Consider the following 20,244-nt stretch of genomic DNA (forward strand, 5'->3'; position numbering starts at 1 on the left):
AAGCAAAAGGAGGTTCCTGTGGTATGCAGTACCAAAGCACCACCTTGAATCTGATCTATAGCCAAGATGGCTTTTCTGAAGTCTCCGCGGGAACTACGCAAAAACAGCACACCTTATGAAATGTCAGAATTGAATCTTACAAGCTGATTCAAATATGAAAAAAACAGAAGGGGTGGAGGAGGGTATTGCAAAAGGTCTCCCCTGAGTCAAAGGATTGCTTGCACAGGGCTAAAGCAGTCCATTGCTATTTTAAAACGGGCCAGAACTTAACTTTACGTTGGCAGAAGAACGCTTTGTAAAAGGCCTTCTTTCTAGTATCTATAACCACTTGTGGTTAGCCACCGTGCCCCATTCTCTCGCCCCCAAAGAAAAGGATATCTCCTTTCCTCTATGGGCATTAAAGTGGGTGAACTCACTTGCTCCCGGTACCCCCCCCTTCTTTATCTGTACCCCACGTTGCCTGATGCTCGTAGAAACCGATATACAACACATATGCCGCCCTAGGATGACACGCAACCGCATCACTACGAAACACGGAGCATTTCACGTACGCACGCCCGAAAAACAGCCCCAACACCACCCGAACTTCGGGCGGAAAAGCAAGGCGCAGCCGCAGCAGCACTTTGTTACTCTATTTGCCCACTTCCCCTCCTGGTCTCCGCATTTTACTTCCTCTTTTGCACATCTGCTTCCGGGGCATCATAGGCTCTGCCCCTCTTCAACTCCTACCCTCCTCTGCCAGAGGAGGGGGGAGTCAAGGGGGTGGGGATGAGTTCGTTGTTTGTTTACACGATGTGAGCGGAAAAGGAGACCAATAAAGTTTATTCTGGAAACAAAAGGGAAAAAAAAAACAAGGGTGACAGAGAAAGGAGACGGGGTGGGGGTGTGTGACGGGGGCTAGCTAGGAGAAGGAACGAGGAGAAAGCGGCAGTTCCGGTGCCGCCGCTGCGGCCGCTGAGGTCTCGAGCTGCTGCCGCCACCGCCGCCGCTGGGGCTGGGGCCGCCCGCAAGGCAGGGCTCGGCCCAGCCGGGCAGCTCCGAAGCGGCGGGGGAGAGGGGCCAGGAGGCGGGGGCCGTGCCGCCCGCTTTCCTCTCCCTCGGCGCTGCCGCCGCCCTAGGTACTGGGACCCCGATGCGGCTAGAGCCGCGGAGCCTGGAGGAGCTCCGAGCGTGAGTAGAGCGCAAACTGGCCGGGAGCGGGCGCGGTCGGGATGGGGACTGGTGGGTGCCGGGGACTCGCGGGGCGCCCGCGGTACTGGGCGGGGGCCAATCGCCGGTTGTCTCTCCCAGCGTCGGGCCGCAGCGGAGTTCGCCTGGGAGTACTGTTCCCTCTCCCCGGCCTGCCACTGGCCTCACCCAAATGCAGAGACCAGGGCTCCCTCGTTTCTCCCTGTGGCCGCTGGCTCGCTCCTTGTTTCCTTCCTCTCCCATTTTTGGTGATGGGCGGCTGGTAACTGAGGAAGTGCGCCCAGGGCCGCCGCCCCAGCCACGGTAGCTTGATCTCCGCGCCCTTGCACGCCCACCCGCCCGCGGGTGGCAGGGTTGCCCGGTTGCCCCCCCCCCCCCCAGCACCACAACAAGAGGGATTCGCATGGAGCCGTGAGCTGGTCCTAACAGGCTGTCATGCCCAAGGGAGGACTCCGGCCCCGCCAGCCTGGCGACCCTGCATTTGCAACATACTGGGTTTAAATCGCCCGGCTGGGGCTGAAGGAAAACTGCTCCCCCACCCCACAGTTCCCCTCCCACTCTTCCTCTCGAGGTTGTTTTTTCCCTTTTGACGGTGGCAATCAAACCTATTGGATCTTTCATTCATAGACCTGAGACATTGTCTCGTGATTTGTGTCTCTACTAAGTATTCTGCGATGCCGGTTTTATAGCTCTGAGTGTTTCGCCCGTGACCGTGGCTCGAATGGTTTATTTTAGGATGCTAAACGAATAGTGGTGATGGTGGCTAGTTACCAGACTTGAGAATCGAAAGCTACTTTCTTAAATGTCAATAATTGGGGGGCTGTTTACATAGCTACGTGAAAGGTAAGGGGAGCGCAAGAGGAAGCTTTTAGAAAACAGCCTGCGTATTCGTTAATGAATTGGAGCTGTGATTTCGTTTTTTTTGGTGAAGCTTCCTCGTTTTAGCGCTACGCCTTTATGTACATGCAGGACATGGGTTGGCGTGATGATGTTTTGAATTGTAGTTTGTGAAGCCTGGGAGAACCCCTAGAAAACTCGGGTCGGTAAACTCCTGGTAACTCAAGTCGGATCTAAGGCTACTTTTGAACCACTGCGGGCAATAGTGGTTGCATGTTTCCCTCCTTAGAAAGTAGATCCTTTGGTTATTTGCTTATATTGCACTGTACAAAATTTATGTGCTGAATTGCCGGATAAGAAAAGATCTCGAAATACTTAAGACATCATGTTGCCAACTTAATTTGGATAAATTAAAACACTTTATGTCTTTATTAATGGACTCGATATAACTGCAGCATAAGAACTTGATAATATGTCTGCGTGTTCAAGTTTTAAGATTTTTTGAATTCTGATTGACAGCATAGATCTCTATCTATACATCACATGTTCTGGAAAATTTTAAATATCGGAATAACTGTTCTGCAGTGTCATCAGCCAAAATTATCTGATCATGGCCCAGCTGTGTGTGTGCGTTTGGTTTTTTTAAGTTTTCTTATTTCGTGTTTTTAAAATTAAATAAAATTTCATCATTAACTTTTTTCAAAAGTTTCTTGTGACTTTTTCACCATCGTAAATTAAGTAATTTAAATAAATGATAGTACATTATAATAGTAATAGCATCATAGTGAAAATAGCAAGAAAATAAATGAATATTAACAGGATTTTATCATTGGCTATGAGTATAAAGTTTGAAAGGCACTGCTATCAGTTTTAGTTGAATTAAAAGAGTAGAACAGTGTTTTTACATAGTAAATTGGATATAGTATTAAAGAGATGTCGCTAAGTACAAATGCTGTACTTAAACTGAAAAATTACATGGAAGTGTATATTCTCACAGGGGTAGATACATACAAAAGGGAGACTGTAAAAGAGCAGTGGCTGTGCCTGGCTCTGTGTATGGAACAGTCCTTCTGGAGGCAGAGCTTCCTTCCTTTCAGGATAAGATCCTCTCCATCCCAAATAAGTATTCCCTGAAAAAAAATAAATTTATAAATAAAATACTTAAATAATAATATAGATAATATTTTTTTCTAAAACAGTTTACTTCGTGTGTAACTTTCCTTATTAGTACCCTTTATTGAGTAAAGATTTTTAAATATTTGCTGTTACCATTTTTAAAAAGGCATTTACTCTGTTGATTTGTTTATTTGAGCAGAGCTATCTTAATCCCATTTGATCTCTTTAGCAACTAGAGTAGCATTAAAGGATCAGTTATTTTATTATTTTAATATCTTGAATGCCAAGGTAAGGGTGCTTCTTTAAACAAAGCATCATAAAAGATTTCATCTCTGGTGAAAATATGGTCTTAAAAACTGTGCAACTTGAGTAGCCTAAATCTTGGAATATCTTTGTATATATTTTATTAGCACAATTTCAAGCTGTTCTATTAAGTATTATTTATCCTGAGCTACACAACAACCCCACAAACAAGGCAGGATTATTATCTCTGAGAAATTATATTTTAACCTAAGTTCAGACAGGTGTCAGATGACAGAGTCATTGACAAAAGCCAATGTTTTCCGACTCCTTTCACTAATATCATGCCACCTCTAATCTTCTCCTCCCGTTTTTTAATAGATAAGAAAGTAGGGCCCACAGAAGTTTAGTTACTTAAGATAACCTTTTATTTGCAATATATTTTTAGTTTACTATATAGCTTAAACAGTGGTTTTCAATCCAGTCTGTATATTAGAATCATCTAATTAGCTTTTTAAAAATACTAGTGTCAGGGTTTCATTCCCAGAAATTCTGATTTAATTGGTTTAAGATGGAATCCAGACATCTGTGTTTTGTTTGTTTTCAAGTTCCCCAGGTAATCCTAATAGACAAGATTTTAAACCCCTGCTTTCAGGGACCTGTATGATTTTGTCCTTCTCTGTCTAGACACATTTCCCCTTCCTCCTCCAGGTCCTCCTGAAATATGTGTATACTCCATATTCCATCCTTAACTAGCTGACGACTCCTACTCATCTTTCCTATTACCTCCTTTGAAAAGTCTAGTCTGGGTTAGGTGTTCCTGCTTCCTGTTCCCACAGCTTCTTGTACTCCCACCATCATAGCACTGACTCACTGCATTATAATTGCCTATTTATTTGTCTTTACCCTCCACCAGAATGTAAATAGGGACTCCTTTTTTCTTGTATATAGTTGTATTCTAATTGCCAAGCACAGTAGCTAGTATATAATAGGCATTTTATTAACCAAATAAGCATATTGGCAACAAGCTTCTTTACAATACGTAATAATTTATAAATAACAAGATTTTATTCTTGCCAAATACATTTAATAATTTTAGTCACTAAAAACGTACATCCCTGAACTTGCCACACATATGAATTTCATTTGGAGACAGTTGTGATGTTATAAATTATGTGCAAATTATAACAAGAGTGACACGCTCAATGTCAAACACACACGTGCACGTGCACTGGAAATCAGAGCACTTGAATTCAAATCCCAGTTTCACCACAAGTGTTGTGTAATTGGGCAAGTCTCATTGTCTTTGGATCTCAGTTTTCTCATCTGCAACACAAAGGAATTGGACTGGTGCTTTGTGTGGTACTAATGTTCTAGCCTTAAAATCTTGAGTACAGCCCTGGCTGGGTAGCTCAGTTGGGTCCTGATCTGCCAAGGCTACAGGTTCCATCTCAGGTCAGGGCACATACAAGATTCAACCAATGAGTGCATAAATACGTGGAACGAGAAATCTGTGTGAGTGTGTGTGTGTCTGTCTGTCTCACTGTCTCACTCTCTGCCTTTCCCCAATCCCTCCCCTTCCCATCTCTCTCTAACATCAGTAAATATAAATAAAAATAAATACTATGAGTACTAAAAATATTGGCTTGGGAATTTGAAGCTCCTTAATTCAAACCTTGACTCTTACATACTACTGGCAGAATTACTTTGGACAGGTGTCCTCTCTGTATAATGGGAGTAATTACTACTCAATAGAGTAGTTGTTGCATTAAATGAGATATATAGATAAGGGAGTTTAGTCCTGCATTAGGTATTTAATAAGTGTTCACTTCCTTTCTGCTTCAGAGTATTAGAACTCATGACTGAACTTAGCTGAGATAAACACAGTTTGTGTAATAAATACAATTTTCCACTTTGCTGACAGCTAGCATTACAGGTGTTACTAGTGACCAGAAATCCTTGTGGCTTTTAGTTCTTTTTATCAGAATTGCATTCCATTGTCAAACACCAAGGTGTTAGTCAACCCACTTGGAAAGTAATTATGCCTAGAAGTTTGAACCATAACAGCATAGCAAGTTTCAAGCTATCAATACATCTATAATACAAAATGGGGGAGAGGAGAGTCTACATCTATAATACATAATGGGGGAGAGGAGAGTCTAAGTTAATGACCTTACACCATCTCCAAAAATAACTAAAATCAGACTTGACTTCCAAAAGAAGGAAACAGATTTTAAAAGACCCAGAAATTTTGGTGACATTTCTGTCCACCAAAGCTTAAAATTCAGGAACCATTATTTAATAATTTCCAAGAGATATAGGAAATAGACCTCTGGTCAGGACCAGTTCCAGAAGATGAGATTGTTTTTTATGTCAGATTAGCAGTTTCAGATAACAATTAACGGATTGAAGTTGTTAATATTTTTCTCTATTTGGGAGCTGTGTTTTTTAATTTTATGTAATTGTCTTACCTTTAACTTATTTGGTAATAGAGAATAACCTTACACACAATGTAATAATATCTCTGCTGAAGTTTCTTGATATCAGTCTAATTTTTGTATAAATCAAATTGGCTTGCATGAGTTCTTCCTTAAGCATATGTTTAAAGGGAATCTTATTAGCAACCTTTTAGGGGAAAATACTGTAATAAAAATTAAAAACTTTGAATAGGAGAAGCTGAAGTATTAGAGTATAAAAACGAACTATGAGGCAAAACAGTAAAGTCTGAGGATTCAACTTGAAGGCTTGAGCCATCATCCTAGAGATAACTCAACCTTAGATATACTGACTGTTTTATAGCTGTATGTATTATTTACAGTTAATCCTTCATTAAATGGATCAGTTTATCATGATAAAGGCATTTTTAGGTGTTCTTTTTTTCTTTCTCCAACTATTCAGTTTCAGGACTTTAAAGTTAAAATGTTCCACAAGAGGGTTTGTAAGTAATAGAAGTGGTAGTTTAGAGCCTTTTCTTCAAATTTAACATTTTTTTAAATGAAGCTGTCTTTAGTATGGATTACAGAGCTCTGTTCTGGATAGCTGAGAGATTAAATTCCAATCCCAAACTGCTACTTTGTGTTTATGTGTGGGGGAGAGGAGGAAGGCTGTGTCACATCTTTGCCTCTTTTTCTGCATGGATACAATAGGAATTGTAATATGTTGCTTGTTAAGTAACTCATAAAATTAATTAATGCAATTTAAATAATCCCAAATTGCATAAAATTATTTAAGAAATAATGTATATATAGTAATCATTATTTTAAATTTATACCTCATACAAGAATAACATGTTTCATATTTGGCCTGACAATTAAATATTAATTTCTTCTGTATAATTTTAGTAGTTATCTTGATAATTTATCTGTATCACACTCATTCATAAAAGATGAAGTTTTAGTAACTTTTAGCACATAATTGCAATTATTAAACAAAGGAATCTTTGTATCACGTCCAGCATTGTCATTTGAAATAAACATGGTATTACAAAAAAAAAATAGTAAAAATTCTTATAGACCATATGTACCTGGTACACTTACAAGTTTAAATATTTGTGAGGTAGAAACCAAAGCAGTCAGTGTTGTGATATGAAAAAAAATCTGTATCAGGACAGAACCATTCTGGTCTGATCACAACTCCTTTGCCTAATTCACCAGGAGTTAATGAGACTCAGTGGAGACATACATCTTATAAAGTCTGTATTCATTCTTATATCCTTAGCACCTAGTATGGTGCCCAAATGTAGGTGACCAGAAAGCATTGATATTTTTGACATACAGTCATAATTGGGAATCAAAATACTTTTCTGTCATTTACTAGCTTTATTCTTTATCTGAAAAGTAAGTAAATTTCTATGTGCCCATCTTAGTCGATCATTTAGTAAGTATAGATTTGAAGTATATAAAAATGCTTTTCGATCTCTAGCCAAGATGGAGGTGTAGGTGGACACATTGTGCCTCCTCACATAACCAAAACAAGGACAACAATAAATTTAAAAGCAGAAAACAACCAGAACTGACAGAAAAGCGAACTGTATGAAAGTCTGATAACCAAGGAGTTAAAGGAGACACACTCACCCAGACCTGTAGGAAGAGTGGGGCTGGGCAACAGGCGGAGAGGCCTCAGTGGCAAGGTGGTGGCTGGGGAACTGGGCAGTCCCACATTACTGTGCAGATAACCGGGAGGAACAACTGGGGAGCGAGACAGACCCACAACCCAGGGTTCCAGTGCCAGGAAATAAAGCCTCAAACCTCTGACTGAAAACACCTGTGGGGGTTGAGGCGGCAGCAGAAGAAACTCCCAGCCTCACAGGAGAATCCCTTGGAGAACCCCACCGGGTCCTAGAATGTACACAAACCCACCCACCTGGGAATCAGCACCAGAAGGGCCCAATTTGATTGTGGGTATCCGGGGAAGTGACTGAAAGCTGGCAGAGAGCCGAGTAAATGGCCTAGTTCCCTCTCAGACCCCTCCCCCACGTGCAGCGTCACAACGCAGAGACGTGGGTTGCCCCACCCTGGTAAACACCTAAGGCTCCACCCCTCATACGTAACTGGCGCGCCAAGACAAAAAAAAAAATGACCCAAATTAAAGAACAGATCAAAGCTCCAGAAAAAATACAACTAAGTGACAAAGAGATAGCCAACCTATCAGATGTACAGTTCAAAACACGTAATCAGGATGTTCCAGGAACTCACTGGGTGCTTCAACAGCATAAAAAAGACCCAGGCAGCAATGGAGTTCGCATTATGTGAAATAAAGAACAATCTACAGGGAACCAGCAGTGACGGGAAGGAAACCAGGACTCAGATCAAGGGTTTGGAGCAGAAGGAAGAAAGAAACATTCAACCAGAACAGAATGAAGAAACAAGAATTCAAAAAAATGAGGAGAGGCTTAGGAACCTCCAGGACAACTTTAAATGTTCCAACATCTGAATCATAGGGGTGCCATAAGGAGAAGAGAAAGACCAAGAAATGGAAAACTTATTTGAACAAATAATGAAGGAGAACTTCCCCAATCTGGCAAAAGGAAATAGACTTTCAGGAAGTCCAGGAAGCTCAGAGAGTCCCAAAGAAGTTGCACCCAAAGAAGAACACACCAAGGCACATCATCATTAAGTTACCCAAGATTAAAGATAAAAAGAGAATCTTAAAAGCAGCAAGAGAAAAGGGGACAGTTACCTACAAAGGAGTGCCCTAATATTAGGCTATATGCTGATTTCTCAAAAGAAACCTTGCAGGCAAGTGGGGGCTGGAAGGAAGTATTCCAAGTCATGGAAGGCAAGGACCTACATCCAAGATTACCCTATCCAGCAAAGCTATTATTTAGAATGGAAGGGCAGATAAAATGCTTCCCAGATAAGGTCAAGTGAAAGGAGTTCATCATCACCCAGCCCTTATTATATGAAATGTTAAAGGGACTTATCTAAGAAAAAGATCAAAAATATAAACAGTAAAATGACAACAAACTCACAGCTATTAACTGGACCTAACAAACAAACAAGCAAACAAACAAAAAACCATAAGCAATCAGCTAGAACAGGAACAGAATCACAGAAATGGAGATCACATGGGAATGGTTATCAGTGGGGGAGGGGGAGGGGTACAGAGAATAAGTAGCATAGATGGTGGGTAGAAAATAGACAGGGAAGGTTAAGAATAGTGTAGGAAATGTAGAAACCAAAGAACTTAAAATCCACGACCCACGAACATGACCTTGGTGGCGGGGGGGGAATATGGGTGGAAGGGGGTGTGCAGAGAAGAGGGGAATAACGGGGGGAAATGGGACAACTGTAATAGCATAATCAATAAAATACATTAAAAATACTTTTCCATAAGTTGTTAACTGGTTATGTGTCTTTATTGATATTTGGAGACATTTTTTACAAAGATTGATAGGTTAAGGAGAGGACGTATGCTACGGTGAAAAGAGTACTAGATTGGCAATCTGAAAATATGGGCTCTGTATTGAACAATTAACTAGCTGTTTAGCCTTAGATGTTAACCTTTCAGCACTTGCTTCTTCACCTGCAAAATTTCTAAGGATCTTTACAGCTCCAAAACTTTCTGAGCTTACTAGTACTGTAAAGTCTATCTCTGATTTCAGGGAAGATAAAAATAAGCCATTCCTTAGAGAAAGGACAGTTTATCTGTTTGTGGTATTTTCAAGAGCTAAAATAGTTTTGTCTGCCTGTTTATAAATGTGCACATATTTTAAGGCTCTTGTGTTAAGTTCTGTGGTCAAGACAAGTTGCCACCCAAAATGAATGGACTGGAATTTATTTATTTATTTTTTTTGTCCTAAAACCACTAGTGGCTTTAGGGATTCTGACCTCTTGCAGGCATGACCATTTTGCTTAGTAGCACTGAGAGCAATTTAATGACTGATAGGCATTGAGAGTAGGTCATCCATTGCACACCAGTTGCCAGGGTTATAAAAGCCGGCAAACCTGTCACAGGACTCTTAATAGCCACTGGCGACCATCCTCGTTAAAGACTTCTAGGAAAACATGTTCTGTAATTTCCCTGGATAACCCATCCCACTAAATGGTTATCAGAAAATGTGTTGTAATGTTAGAAACATATTTCCAGAGGCATAATAAGCCTCTTTTTTTCCCCTAGATGTGTCCCCCGTTGTTCCGACAAATATATAGTTGACAAAAATCACTATCCTTAATTGGAAAATAATGGTGTTTGCTTTGTTGTTTTGTTGATTTGCTGTTTCTGTAAATGTTTCTATAAATGTTCAAATTACCTTCAACTTTTGAATATTTTTTAACCAGCAAACTGTTAGGGTAATGAGATAATATTTAAAGTATTTGGAGCATGTACTCATTTTCAACAAGCTAAGCATATTTCTGTGGCTTAGTTTTCTTTGAGAAATTGTTATTTTCCAAGCACTTTCCTCACAGACTTAGTGCAGGTCTAGACTGAAAGTACTATTGCATTTTGAAACAATTTACTGCCTTTAGCCTAAGAGCAAGTGAATTGTGCTTATTTTTCCTTAGGAAGTTAATGTTTTTGCAAGTGCAAAAAACCTTGGAGTTTTTTTTGCTAAATAAGTTACTCTTCCGTGAATGTAGATTTATAGAGCATGTCATCAAATGTAAAACAGCAATGGAAAAAATTGTAAGGAAAAAGATTGGAATTAGGCACTGCTATGAAGCCCAATCTGAAATCAAACTATACATGGCAGCAGAGGAAGGAAAAGTTATATTTTCAAACTGTCATCTTTACAGTAATTATAAATAATAATAATATTTTATTTTACTTTTTATTTAAATCATTTTAAATTACAGTTCACAAGCAATATTAGTTTCAGGTGGGTACACCCTAGTGATTAGACATTAATGACTTGCTGGGTGATCATCCAAATAAATCTAGTACCCATTTGACCCCATAGGTAGTTATTACAATATTACGGACTATATTTTCTATGCCATACTTTATATCCCCATAACTGTTCTGTAACGACCAATTTGTTCTTCTTAATCCCTTCACCTTTTTCACCTATTCCCCCAACTACCCTCCGATCAGGCCACCATTAAAATGTTCTCTGTATCTGTGAATCTGTTCCTTTTCTGCTTGTTCATTTATTTTGTTTTGTAGATTCAGTTGTTAATAGATATGTATTTATTTTATTGTTCATATTTTTTATCTTCTTAAAGAAGACCATTTTAATATTTAATGTAATACTGGTTTGGTATTGATGAATTCCTTTAGGTTTCTCTTGTCAGGGAGGCTCTTTATATGTCCTTTGATTCTAAATGATAGCTTTTCTAGATAGAGTAATCTAGGTTGTAGGTCCTTGCATTTCATCACTTTGAATATTTCTTGCCACTCCCTTCTGTCCTGCAAAGCTTGTGTTGAGAAATCAGCTGACAGCCTTATGGGAGCTCCCTTACAGGTAATTGTTTTTCTCTTTCAGCATATAAGATACTCTCCTTGTCTTTAACCTTTTGCATTTTAACTATGATGTGTTTTGGTGTAGGCTTTTTGGAGTTCATCTTGTTTGGGACTCTGTGCTTCTTAGACTTGTATGTTTATTTCCTTCACCATGTTAGGGGAGTTTTCTGTAATTATTTTTTCAAATATGTGTTCAGTTTCTTGCTCTCACTCCTCCTTATGGGCGCCCCCATAATGCAAATGTTAGTACATTTGAAGTTTTCCCAAAGGCTTCTTATACTGTCCTAATTTTTTGGATTCTTTTTTCTATTTGCTGTTCTGATTGGGCGTTTTTTGTTTCCTTGTATACCAAATAGTTGATATGATTCTCAGCTTCATTCACTTTACTGTTGACTTCCTATAAATTATTTTTCATTTTAGTTAGTATGTCCTATATTTCTGACTGGTTCTTATGGTTTCCATGTCCTTTTTTATACTGTCGATGTTATCACCGAATTCCTTGATCATCCTTATAACCATTAATTTTTTAAAGATATTTATTTATTTTTAGAGAGAGGGGAAGGGAGGGAAAAAGGGAGAGAAACATCAATGTGAGAGAGATACATCGATTGGTTGCAATTCGCACGATCTAACGGGGAACCTGGCCTACAACCCAGGCAAGTGCCCTGACTGGGATCAAACTGGTGACCTTGCAGTTCATAAGCCAGAACTCAGTCCACTAAGCCACACCAGCCAAGTTTATAACCATTATTTTAAACTCTGAATCTAGCATATTGCTTATCTCCATTTTGTTTCATTTTTTTCCTGGAGTTTTATTCTATTCTTTCCTTTGGGCCATCTTTCTTTGTCTCTGCATTTTGGCTGCTTCCCTGTTTTTGTTTCTATGTGTTAGGTAGAGCTGCTTTGTCTCCCAGGCTTGGTAGAGTGACCTTGTGTAGTAGGTGTTCAATAGGTTCCAGTGGCACTGTCTCCCCAGTCACCCTAGCTGGGCACTCCAGGTGTACCGTCTTGTGTGGGCAGTGTACACCCTTCTGTTGTAGTTGAGCCTTGATTGCTGTTGGCACGTCGGTGGGAGGGGTTTACCTCCAGGCCAGTTGGCAGCAAGGACTGGCTGTGACCACTGACCACCGTGGAGGATCAGTTGTGCAGGGGCCCACCCCACAGAGCATGACTTAGTGCATCTGGTCTGTGGTGCCTGCTGAGTCTGCCCTTTGAGTGTGTCACTTGTGGAGGTGGTTGGGTGGTCCTCCAACATAGTCTGAAGTTGTCCAGTGGGTACACTGGCTCTAGGGCCTCCCAGGAGGTACAGGCGAAGGTCAGTCACTGCGTATGTTCTGCTCAGGGCCACCTGACACAAGCTACAAAATGATCTGCAGGTGGCTGCTTTTTGTGCAGGTCTTGTAGGTGCCCCAGTGAGGCCAAGGTGGGAGTAAAGGCTGGTTGCTGCTAGTGCGAGGCCTGGGGCCATTTAGTGAGAATTCTGTACAGGGCACACTGAGGTTGGATGCTGCTTGTTTAAGAGCTTATGTGAAAGTCTGAAACATGAGCTGAATAGGAAAGGCCACTGGAATCTGCTTGAGTGGACCAGCAAATTGGGTGGTGTGAGGTTTCAGGGAATCACCAGGACAGGGCAAACAGAGTCAACCAGGTTAATGAAGACTCAGATATGGCCTGCCTGCTGCCTGCGTCTGGTGGGGGGTTCAGGAAAGAAACAATGGCCTGTGCCAGCACTTTGTCTGGCAGAAAGCTGCCCCCATCCCCATTTTTTCCCTAATGCCAGACAGTTCATTTCTTCCTTTTATGTCCCTGGTGCCTTTTGAGTTGCTGCCCCCATGCTGGAGCTCAGAAAAAGTGAGTTCAAGTAAGTATGTGTACAGGTCCTTTAAGAGAAACTGCCTGGGACTGCAGAAGTCCTTCATCTCCCTCAGCTTTAATTCCCACTGTTTTTTACACCTGGAAGTTTTGGGGACTTGTCTTCCTGGCACTGGAACCCTGGGCTGGTGGCCAGGTGTGCTACGTGGACCCCTCACTCTTTGTGGGGGGGACCTCTGCAGACAACATATCCCTCCAGATTTTTAATCACTGGTAGGTGTGGGACCAGCCCATTGCATGTGTCTGCCTCTCGTACTAGTCTCTGTGTGGCTGCTTCTTTAAATCCCCAGTTGTAGGACTTCCATTCAGTTTGATTTCAGGCAGTTCTCAATGATGGTTGTTCTGTAGTGTAGATAAAATTTTGATGTGATTATGGGATAATATAGGTACCACATTTATCTATGCCACCATCTTGACTGGAAGTCCATGTTGTATTTTTTTAAAGTTATTTTCCATGTGAATATTTCCTTAAAGCCTTAAAGTCTAATGGCTATTGTATGCAGTTGAGACCCTTATATCAACATCTTCAAGTATTAATGAAAGAGAGAGTTGTAATCTTTTTCTCTATGTAACAGTTGATAAAGTTGAACAGGACTTTCAAAGCAGCTACTGTACTTGTCCTGATAATTACCATGGTAGTAAAACTCAAAGCAATTTAGACTTCTAGTAATTTTATAGTGTAGAAACTCATTTCTTCATATCCTCTTCACTACAAATGACCAACTCTCAACTTTCTTAGTGATATTATGGGACTCCAGGTTTTCTCAAAACCACTTTGAATAATTTTGACTATTTCTATACAATAACAGCCAGCTCTTTTTACATTCATGTGATGTTCACAAACACTACTAATTATACAACTAAACATATCTACTAATGTATAACTGCTAACCCACAACTAAATATAACATAATATAGTCTTTTTTGTTAAGTGTAAATATCAAACATTTAAATTAATACATTCCTCCTGCAAATATTCTTTTCCTTTTTATTGAACTTATTACGGTGGCACTGGTTAAAATATTTGTACAGGTTTCAGGTGCACAATTCTACAACATGTCATCTATACACACAAATAATTTTTTTTCCCAACCAAAATGGGACAAGTAATTTGACAACAGGACCGAATATGTGAAGTCAGGACAGTCTTAGAAAATCCACAAAATATGGTCATTGTACTTAGGCTTCTTTAGTTTTTCTTTTCTTCTGCTAAATTTACTCATAATTCCATAATGATGAAGAGTGTGTGCTCTGGAGCCAGACTATCGAGATTACTAGTTTTCTTACTTAGGGCAGGATATTTAATCTGTCTGAGTTACGTGGTCTGTCTAGCTCCCGGGTTGTTCCCCAGTCATTTCTCCTCAGTTGTTCCTCCCCCTTTATCCGCAAGCAAATGTGGGACCCCCAATCCACCAGCCACCGCCTTGCCATGAGTCCTCTCCACCCGGCTGCCTGTCCTCGCTCCTCCTGCGGTTCTGGATGAATGTTTCTTCTTTAACTTCTTGGTTGTCGGACTTCCATACAGTTCAATTTTCTGGCAGTTCTGGTTATTTTTTGTTTTTAAATTTGTTGTCGTACTTCTTTTGGTTGTGCAAGGACGCAAAGTGTATCTACCTACGCCTCCATCTTGGCCAGAATTCTGGTCCTAACAAACTTTTTGACATTACTACTTGCTTTTTGTTTCATTACAGCTTTTAAAGTTTTATTCTAGATCTAGAAATCTGAATTCTGTTTTGCATCTAGTTCTAAGAAAAGTTAGCATATGGAAAATAAATGTGATAGAAATGAGAGATTAACGGACGAGTAGATATTAAGTACCATATTTTGCTGTATGCAATGCACACCCACATATAATGCGCACCCACATTTTTGTGCATGTTATACATGGGGTTATTATACCATGGTATGTAATCGCTATACCCATGTATGATGCAGATCCTTATTTTTCCTAAAAAATTTGGGCAAAAAAGTGCACATCATACATGGCAAAATACCATAAATGCATGACTTTTCCTACCTAGTCTGATCTTCCTATGGGTTGATTTTCCCTGTCCATTCCTGGAATCTCAAAATCCCCAGCAGATAGCTTAATAGTACTGTGCCATTGAAGCAATAATTGTTTTGTGCGACTAGGTATTTCTTTTCCCTATCTTTCTTCATGCACTAAAGACAGTACATGTGTCATATTGTCACAGAGTCTTTATGTAATATGATTTTTATAAAATTCTCATGTCATGTTTTAAAGCTTCTTGTATCTTACTTGCCCATAATAGCTGCTACCAAGTCTTTATTGAATACAGTATTTGTTCTCTTACTATCATTGTTACCTAGTTGACACTGACTGGACATTATACAACTCTTACAAGTCATGTATGTGAAAATAAGGAAAGCAACTGTGTGTGTTGATTATTTTCATCAGTTCAGTCTCTTAATCACTAAGATGAGCTACTTGGCATCATTGATACAAGTTTCTGTGGCATTACCTACCTGGTTTCAGTACTGTTGTTGGCACTTTATGTAAATGAAACTATTAATTCATATTTAATTTTTGGTAATTATACAGGAGATTATATTGTCTTACTTCCATTTACCAGTTTTGATTAAATTGCTTTTGATGGACACACAGGGTAACTTGTTCTTCTTAAGTTATTGGTCCCATAGTTTTTATTTCCATATACCAGGCTAGTAATAATAATAAAACCCACTTTTAAAAGCTACATATATTGCTATGAATTTACATGGGGATTGCTTTAGAAATGATCTGTAATTTTTTGCATAATTATTCAAAAATTTTCATTGTTACTTTTAAATAATTAAGCATACTTTTAAACATTTTATACATGTAAAACTGTATAGAAGTTAGTCTCTTTCGGGGGTGGCGTGCACAGGGAAAGAAGAAACTGACACTGGCACTGACACAGAGTTTATTGACATACTATGTGGTTATGACCCAACTAGCATTGAAGTGTTATCTGCTTATTTTAAAGTGGCATTACAAAGAACTACAGTTGACAGCCTGTGGGGAAAAAATTCCTTTATTCTCTGAATGTACACATTAATGTGTATATTTTGAGTTACCTCAAACCCAAACTTTAATATCACGAATCTGGGAAGGGGGAACGTGATGGATTTTGCATATGTTATCACCCTCAATCCAGATAGTAACACTTCTATACACATCTTTCCATTTCACAGATTAGGAAACTGAAGTTCCACACCTAATCAGTACAGTGGAGTCTCATCACATTTAATTTACACAAATTCAACTATGTGTACTCAGCCAAAAGTAGAACCTTGATGAAAGTAATCATTTAAATATTGTAGTAGCATCCCATTACTGAGCTTTTGTTTCAGAGTGGACATGAGATTAAAGATATGATTGGTCGTTGTCTCAGCTAGTCTCAATGTGTAGCTATGAAAATCCCACCATGTTGAGTGTGATTCTGTTTTTCAGGCATGTTTAATGTTCATACAACATGGCCTCTCATACTAAGCCTCTAGTGCTCAACCAAAGAAACAGCAATTTGTTCCAGTGCTGGAAGAGAAACTATTTTAGGCTTGATGAGTAATTGTGTTGATTTCCAAGATGACCTGCAGATATGGTCACAACAAACTATTGTCTGTGCACGAGCATTCTTTCTTACACATGCATGCATGTGCATAAACCCACCTCTTTTCAATACTACATATATTTTTATATTGCATATATAATTTTATTGTGTGTTCTAGATTACCATATGTATAATATTTTTATATAAAACATTTCTGTGCAAGGAGATATACCAAAAAAGTATACATTGTAATTTTGGGGGAGATTTAAAAGATTTTGCAAGGAAAAATACTGACTTTGTATATCCACAGACTGTGTTTGTGTTGTTTGCTACCACATACCCAGGGTCTTGCACATTGCCAAGCGCAAGGTTTGTTGAATAAATCGGGGGGAAAGCCTAATCACTCAGCTTATTTTTATGTTAAAAATATAAATATACATAGAGCGGTCATATTTTTCTCATCTAGAATTCTGGAGTCTCTTTTGAAAAATGTGCTTTATTCCCCAGATGGGTTACTTTTTAAAAGTAACTTTTTCATATTAGAACAATATGGAAATAGAATATTGGAAATCACAACTATCAAACAATATCTGGTCCTAATATGACCACTCAACTTACCATTCTTTATGTTTCTTTCTTTTCTCCCATCTGTTTTTTTAATATGTATACAGATTTACTAAAGGAAAATCAATCATACTAAGCAGAAGTTATTTTATGAAAACTCCGAGTGGCTTTCTGCTTTTTCACCTAGAGAAATGGAAAGACTAGAAGTTAGAAAATGTAAATAATGTGACACATTTATTGTACATGTTACTCTTACCCCTTATATAATATTCATTCCCTTTATACAAATACCCACTTTTTGAATATTCTATTTTCTTCCTTCCTTTTCTTTCCTTTTCTTTCCTTTCCTTTTTTTCCCTTCCTTCCTCTCTTTCCTTTTTCTGTTTCTTTTCTTTCAACACTCTTACAGATGTCTCCTAAGTCCCACCCTTTGCCCTGCCCATAGCTGACCTTCACCACCTCATTGTTGTCAGTGTCTGTGGGCTCTGCATATATGTTCTTTGGCTAATCTGTTTCAGTCCCTCTCACCCCATCTGTGTGGTGAAGTAGAACTTTCTCTAGAGCTTGGAAAGATAAAACTGTGTGCTGAGCTACCATGTGCCAATCTTCTGAGCTGGCTAGAAGACATGAGTACCAGCCCAAGAAAACATGGTCTCTCTTAGATTGGGGGAGAAGGAAAGGTTTGATGCAGTGAAATGGGACAGTTGCTTGTAATTCTACATCAAAACCAGAATGGCTAACCTGCCTGCTAATTACAAGACATAGAATAAACCACATGTTTTGTTTTGTTTTAAAGTTATTTATTTATTTATTTATTTATTTATTTACAGGCAGAGGAGAAGGGAGGGAGAAAGAGAAGGAGAGAAACATCAATGTGCGGTTGCCTTTCACATGGCTCTCCACTGGGGACCTGGCCCACAACCCAGGCATGTGCCCTAATGGGAATGAAACCGGTGACTCCTTGGTTCACAGTCTGACACTCAATCCACTGAGCGACACCAGCCAGAGCTAAACCACATGTTTTAGAAGCCTGAAAAGTAGTTACTGGATGGCTAGTGACTGAAAGAGATTTTTCTAGAGTTCTGTGTTTCAGAAATGAACTTGTGCAAACTAAGAATGCAGAATTCAAATAAAATAGCACCTATAAATAAAATAGAAGTAAAAATAACTCAACAATATATTAAGTGCATTTTATGATTACCAAGTAGGAATTATTCTCAGAATGCATAGATGGCTTAATATGAAATTTTATAATGGATAGGTGAATAAATCTGATAAGGGAAATAAAGATCATACCAGTAAACATGGAGAAGACACTAATAATTTCCTTTTGTCTAATTAAAAACCAGGAATGAAGAAAACTTTCTTTAACAAAATATTCCAAACTAAAAGCTAAAATAATAATTATTGTTGAAACACTAGAGAAGTAATCATTATTAAACAATTGGAAACCCATTTTCACTACATTATTATATAACATCTGACCAATACAAGAAGACATGAATTAGAAAGAAAAGGATTAAATACTGAAGAAGAAGCTGCACAATTACATTTTTGGTGTGATGTGATTGCATTTCTAGGAAAACAAGAGTCAACTGAGAAATTATCACAGTAATAAGACTACAGAGTAACTAAATTTAAGATGAATACTTTAAAATCAATCATTCTACTTTTCAGTAATTATTTAGAAAATATAATTTAAGATAAATCATTTTTCACAATAATAGACAATTATGTTACTAAGAAATATGTAATCCTATGTAAGAAACCGAAAAACTTTTTGGACATGAGCATAGCTGGGGGGGCAGACAGTGCAAAGAGGTGTAGGCAGAGGAATGTCATGTTTCTGAATGGAAGTCCAACTACTACAAATATCAGTTTTTCTTAAGTTAACTTACAGGCTTAGCATAATTGTAATTTTTAAATGTATTTGAGAAATTAATGAGATAATTCTTAATTTTGTCCAAGGCACTAAACAGGTAAAAGTAAGATGACTTTTAAGTGAAAAACCAAGAACAGTGACAACTAACTGTAGAGTCCTATCAGATATCAAAACATATTATAAAACTATAGTAAATAAAACATTTGGATATTGACATAAGCATTGGTAGTAGAGTTGGTGAAAGGGAATCAAGATCCCAGAAATAGACTTCTAAATAGTATAATAAAGGCATCATCAGAAGTTAGTAGAAAAAGAAAAACATTCAGTAAATGTTTTTGAGAGTGTTAAATAGTTAGAAATACAAAGTCAATTTAAATCTTATTCTCATCTTATATACCCAAATAAATTCCACATAAATTGAAGAGTTTGATAACTTAAATACTCTTATGGGAATCTCTTTTAAGAATGATATTTATCTGGATGAGGAAATACTTTTCAAACTTTAAAGAAGTGCAAGGACTTATGAGGGGAAAGTTATTACATTTGACTCAAATAAAACAAATGACATTTATTCTGTCTTTTTTCTCCTACCCCCTCTCCTCCCAATATAAATGAACGACTTAAAAGATGTACAAACCAGGATTAGGAATTTGTTGGGTTTTTTTTTTTTAAGTAACAGACAGATATTTATATCTACTTTATTTTTTGGTGGGTGGGGGATCAAACCACTTTACTGAGGGGTTTCAGAGGAGGTTTGAATGACTAGGAAGCCAGTAAGATCAAACATCCTCAGCCCAGCAGGATCTCCCCAACTTCACAGTTGCAGAAAGCCAGATATTTATCTTTGAATTTTGAGGTGTTCATACAATATTTTCAAAAGCACTAAGACCCAGGGAGAAGAATGAGCAAAGAACTTGAAATAACAGGTTCATTTACTAAAGAGGACATAAAAGCATATGGAAATAGGTTTTTCCCTAACAAGTAATTGAAGAAGTAAAACTTTAAAATGCAGTGATACAACTTTACTATTTTGCGTTAGCAATGTTGTTTTCTGATGGTGGTATTGCTGGTGAAGGTGCCATGAAATGTGCT

The 20,244-nt window shown here is 38.6% G+C and overlaps 1 protein-coding gene across 2 annotated transcripts in view; it reads left to right on the forward strand.

The window, feature by feature from the left end:
• Window positions 1-740: 740 nt before the first annotated feature.
• The window catches only part of PIK3CA (phosphatidylinositol-4,5-bisphosphate 3-kinase catalytic subunit alpha), an 87,649-nt gene continuing 68,145 nt past the window's right edge, over window positions 741-20,244 (forward strand). The window contains exon 1 of one of the 2 annotated variants that reach the window (XM_045850795.1): window positions 741-1,170. The gene's annotated coding sequence lies outside the window, so the exon portion shown is untranslated. The remainder of the gene's footprint in view (window positions 1,171-20,244) is intronic. The other variant, XM_045850794.1, reaches the window with a different exon arrangement.

The sequence above is a fragment of the Phyllostomus hastatus genome, unplaced genomic scaffold (genome assembly GCF_019186645.2).
Source record: "Phyllostomus hastatus isolate PE091 unplaced genomic scaffold, TTU_PhHast_1.1 phas_contig_86, whole genome shotgun sequence".
Taxonomy (NCBI): Eukaryota; Metazoa; Chordata; class Mammalia; order Chiroptera; family Phyllostomidae; genus Phyllostomus; species Phyllostomus hastatus.